The sequence below is a fragment of the Myotis lucifugus genome, unplaced genomic scaffold (genome assembly GCF_000147115.1).
Source record: "Myotis lucifugus unplaced genomic scaffold, Myoluc2.0 scaffold_624, whole genome shotgun sequence".
NCBI lineage: Eukaryota > Metazoa > Chordata > Mammalia > Chiroptera > Vespertilionidae > Myotis > Myotis lucifugus.
The window spans coordinates 360,859-366,006 of record NW_005871672.1 but is presented as its reverse complement, the minus strand read 5'-3'; positions in this window follow the sequence as shown (position 1 = coordinate 366,006).

The following is a 5,148-nucleotide window of genomic DNA, read 5'->3' as shown; positions in this document are numbered from 1 at the left end:
CAGTGCTCCCTCTGTAGGAGCGCATTGACCACCAGGGGGGCAGCTCCTGCATTGAGTGTCTGCCCCCTAGTGGTCAGTGTGCATCATAGCAACTGACGCTCTGAAAGGGGGTCCTGAAGACCCAATGAGCAGCAATAACTATGTATGGAAGAGTGGGTCTCAAGCTTCCCAAGTCCAGCTCTCAGCTTGCACCATGGTAACTATGGCACTGTCTCTGGGCCTCCATTCCCAAATGATCCCTCCTACGCCGTACTTCCTCTCTATTAAGACCGTTCTCCTACAGAACTACAGCACAGCCATCAAAATCAGGGAATTGCCGTGGAAACCTCAAACACTGTTCGAGTTTTGCTGGTTAACACAAAATGTCCTTTTCAGCAAATGGATCCATTTCAGAGCCACACATTTCACTCAGCTGTTAGGTCTCTTTAGTCTCCATTATTCTAGAAAAGTACCTCAGCCTTTTCTCCACGTTATCTTAAACTTCTTCTTATAGTTCCTCTGAGGGAACTATATGGACATATACACACATGTGTGCGCATACATATTTCTATATCTAGCTATACACTTATTGAAAATCATACATCCATTTTGATATACCTCCAATTCCATCTCAGCACCATTAAAGTCACCGGAGCCTTCTCCCTTCCCCTATTTGTGCCTCGCTGACACCAAGAAACCTAACTCTCATTATCCTTAATACATGAAATAATTTGATTAATACCTGGTGTCACGAGTTTCCTATCTCCCTGCCATCTTCCTCCCTTCCATGAAGCCCTCCTCACCCTGCGGAGCTCTGACACACCCCTCCGCCCTGCATCTCCCCTTGCCACCTGCAGATGTCTATTTTACTCTGTCTGCCCCTCAAGGCTTGAAGACTTGATAATTCAGGAAGAGAAGGGGCCAGGGGCAGGGAAGAGCAGGTCTCTTTTGAAGTATTTTTTTTTCTTTCCTCTTTTCCTCCTTGCTTGTCCCTTTAGTTTGCATAATCCTAACAACATTCTTTCCTTCTTCTAATTTGCTATTTTTAGCAAGCCATTGGCTTAGAAACTGGATTCACTGCTTCACTCCTTCACTCCTTCATGATATGAAGTTTGTTTTTACTGTTGTTTTTATTGTTTTATTACTGAGGACACTGAGAGGTCCTGGTGCCGAGTGAGGCCTTTCCTGGGGGTGGAGAGCATGAGCTTGGGTGCATGGACTTGGTGACGTCTGTTTTGAACTTCAGGGACTCCCCTTGGCTTCATCCCGGGAGCTCAGCTGTACTCTGGAGGGGGAGGTTGGCCAGCCTGGAAGCAGCCACACATGTCAAGCAGGATGTTCATCCCTCTCTTTACCACTTAGGGAAGGGAACCTTGGCGTCCATCTCAGAGGCCATGGTTGGCTCAGAGAGCTGACACTGGTGGGGAGAGATAGGTGAGTTGTGTGGGTGGGACCCCTGGGGTCTAGGAGAGAAGGAGTCTGGGATTCTCCGGTGACAGGTGCCTTGAGCTAAGGATGCTGGGATTTCAATCCTGGTTTCTTCCAGCTGACCCTACGGAGAAAGTGAGCCTCTGGGTCAGAACTTTTGTTTGGAGATGATGAATGGAGTAGGGGTTGGTCCTTCAAGATTCATGAAACTTCTCCATCCCCAGATACTTTACAGCCACAGCCCTGATGGAGCCTCTGTCTCATCTTTCCTCCCTTTCAGCGCTAAGCAGCTGCTGCCCACGGGCTGATGCGGGTCTGGGGTAAGGAAGATGAGAGGCAGCGTGTCTGTGACCTGGAGCAGCGTGTGTGGGGAAGCACTGGTAGGCAGTGGGGGTGAGGGAAGGCTGGCACTGTGGGCATTTCCCAGGAACCAGTGACTCTTAAGCCCTGAGGTCCAGCCCCTATGGCAGGACCTACCTCAGACACTCCCAGAGATCTTCACACCCCTGGGGTCAGCCAGGAGGTGAGGTGGAAAAGGGAACCCTATTATGTCAGAGGGGATTGTCAGGTTCCCGAATTTCTTTTTTTCTTCTTCTTCTTTCTTTCTTTTTTTATTGCTTAAAGTATTACAAAGGGTATTACATATGTGTCCTTTTTTTTCTTCCCTGCCCTTGACAATCCCCTGGCCCCCCTACCCCGCAGTGTCTTATGACCTGCCCCCCAACCCTCCTTGGCCTTCCCGCTGCAGTTTGACAATCAGTTTGAGGCAGCTCTGCCTCTGTATCTATTATTGTTCAAAAGTTTATAATGGTCTTTATTATCCATGAATGAGTGAGATCATGTGGTATTTTTCCTTCATTGACTGGCTTATTTCACTTAGCATAATGCTCTCCAGTTCCATCCATGCCATTGCAAATGGTAAGAGTTCCTTCTTTTTTACAGCAGCATAGTATTCCATCGTGTAGATGTACCACAGTTTTCTAATCCATTCATCTACTGATGGGCACTTAGGCTGTTTCCAGATCTTAGCTATGGTGAATTGTGCTGCTATGAACATGCAGGTGCACATATCCTTTCTGATTGGTGTTTCTGGTTTCTTGGGATATATTCCTGGAAGTGGGATCACAGGGTCAAATGGGAGTTCCATTTTTAGTTTTTTGAGGAAACTCCATACTGTCTTCCAGAGTGGCTGCACCAATCTGCATTCCCACCAGCAGTGCACGAGTGTTCCTTTTTCTCCACATCCTCTCCAGCACTTGTCCTTTGTTGATTTGTTGATGATAGCCATTCTGACAGGTGTGAGATGGTACCTCATTGTTGTTTTGATTTGCATCTCTCGGATGATTAGTGACTTTGAGCATGTTTTCATATGTCTCTTGGCTTTCTGAATGTCCTCTTTTGAAAGGTGTCTATTTAGATCCTTTGCCCATTTTTTGATTGGATTGTTTATCTTCTTTTTGTTAAGTTGTATGAGTTCCCTATAAATTTTGGAGATTAGGCCCTTATCAGATATGATGTTGGCAAATATGTTTTCCCACGCAGTGGGTTTTCTTGTTGTTTTGTTGATGGTTTCTTTTGCTGTGCAGAAGCTTTTTATTTTGATGTAGTCCCATTTGTTCATTTTCTCTTTAGTTTCAAGTGCCCTAGGAGCTGTATCAGTGAAGAAATTGCTTCGGCATATGTCTGAGATTTTGTTGCCTTTGGATTCTTCTAGAATTTTTATGGTTTCCCGTCGTACATTTAAGTCCTTTATCCATTTTGAGTTATTTTTGTGTATGGTGTAAGTTGATGGTCTAGTTTCATTTTCTTGCATGTATTTGTCCAATTTTCCCAACACCATTTATTGAAGAGACTATCTTGACTCCATTGTATGTTCTTGCTTCCTTTGTCAAATATTAATTGAGCATATTGGTTCGGGCCGATTTCTGGGCTCTCTATTCTATTCCATTGATCTATATGTCTGTTCTTGTGCCAGTACCAGGCAGTTTTGAGAACAGTGGCTTTGAAATACAGCTTGATATCTGGTATTGAGATCCCACCTACTTTGTTCTTTCTCAGGATCGCTGCAGCTATTTGGGGTCTTTTTTTATTCCAGATGAATTTTTGGAGAGTTCGTTCTAGATCTGTGAAATATGCCGTTGGTATTTTAATGGGAAGTGCGTTGAATTTATAGATTGCTTTGGGTAGTATGGACATTTTAATGATGTTGATTCTACCAATCCATGAACATGGTATGTTCTTCCATCTGTTTATGTCTTCCTCTATCTCTTTTTTCAACGTCCTGTAGTTTTCTGAGTAGAGGTCTTTTACCTCTTTAGTTAAGTTTATTCCTAGGTAGCTTAATTTTTTTGGTGTAATGGTAAATGGGATTTTTTTTTAGTCTCTCTTTCTAAAAGTTCACTATTGGTGTATAGAAATGCCATAGATTTCTTGGGGTTAATTTTGTATCCTGCTACATTGCCAAATTCATGTATTAAGTCTAGTAGTTTTTTAATGGAGTCTTTAGGGTTTTGTATGTATAATATCATGTCATCTGTGAATAAGGACAGTTTTACTTCTTCTTTTCTAATTTGGATGCCTTTTATTTCTTCTTCTTGTCTAATTGCAATGGCTAGTACTTCCAGTACTGTGTTGAACAGAAGTGGTGAGAGTGGACATCCCTGTCTTGTTCCTGTTCTTAGGGGAAATGGTATTAGTTTTTGTCCATTGAGGATGATGTTGGCTGTGGGCTTGTCATATATGGCTTTTATTATGTTGAGGTATGATCTTTCTACTCCCACCATGCTGAGAGATTTTATCAAAAATGGGTGTTGGATTTTGTCAAATGCTTTTTCTGCATCAATTGATATGACTATGTGGTTTTTTCTTTCAATTTGTTTATGTGATGTATTATGTTTATTAAATTTTCGGATATTGTACCATCCTTGCATCCCTGGGATAAATCCAACTTGGTCATGGTGTATGATCTTTCTGATGTACTGCTGGACCTGTGGTAATCTCTTAAGTTAGTATGAAAAACAATGCATTCATTTTGGCACTATCTGAAGTTAGGGCGAAAATCATTGCATTCATTTTGGCACTCTCTGACCTTAGGGTGAAAAACATTGCATTCATTTTGGCATTTTCTGGAGTTAGTATGAAAAACATATCATTCATTATGGTACACTTTCAGGAGTTAGGATGAAAAGCATTGCATTCATTTTAGACTCTCTGAAGTTAGGATGAAAAACATTGGTTTTCTTTTGGCACTCTCTGAAGTTAGGGTGAAAAACGTTGCATTCATTTTGGCACTTCCTGGAGTTAGGATAAAAATAGAATTCATTTTGCCACTCTCTGATGTTAGGTTGAAAAACATTGCATTGGTTTCGGCACTCACTGAAGTTAGGATGTAAAACATTGCATTCCTTTTGACACTCTCTGAAGTTAGAAAGAAAAGCCTTGGTTTCCTTTTGGCACTCTCTGGAGTTAGGGTGAATAATGCTGCATTCCTTTTGGCACTCGCTGAAGTTAGAGCGAAAAGCATTGCTTTCTTTTTGGCACTCGCTGAAGGGAGGGGGAGTAGAGGTGCGTTCCTTTTGGCACTCGCTGAAGGAGGAGGAGAAGCATTGGCTTGCGTTTCTTTTTAGCTCTCGCTGAAGCGAGCTGAATGCATCCCTCTGCTGACAGAGCTCCATCTCTCAGTCAGTGCCCTGGTTTCTCTACAAGCTCTAAGATCTGATATCCCATCCAACCCGACCGCAG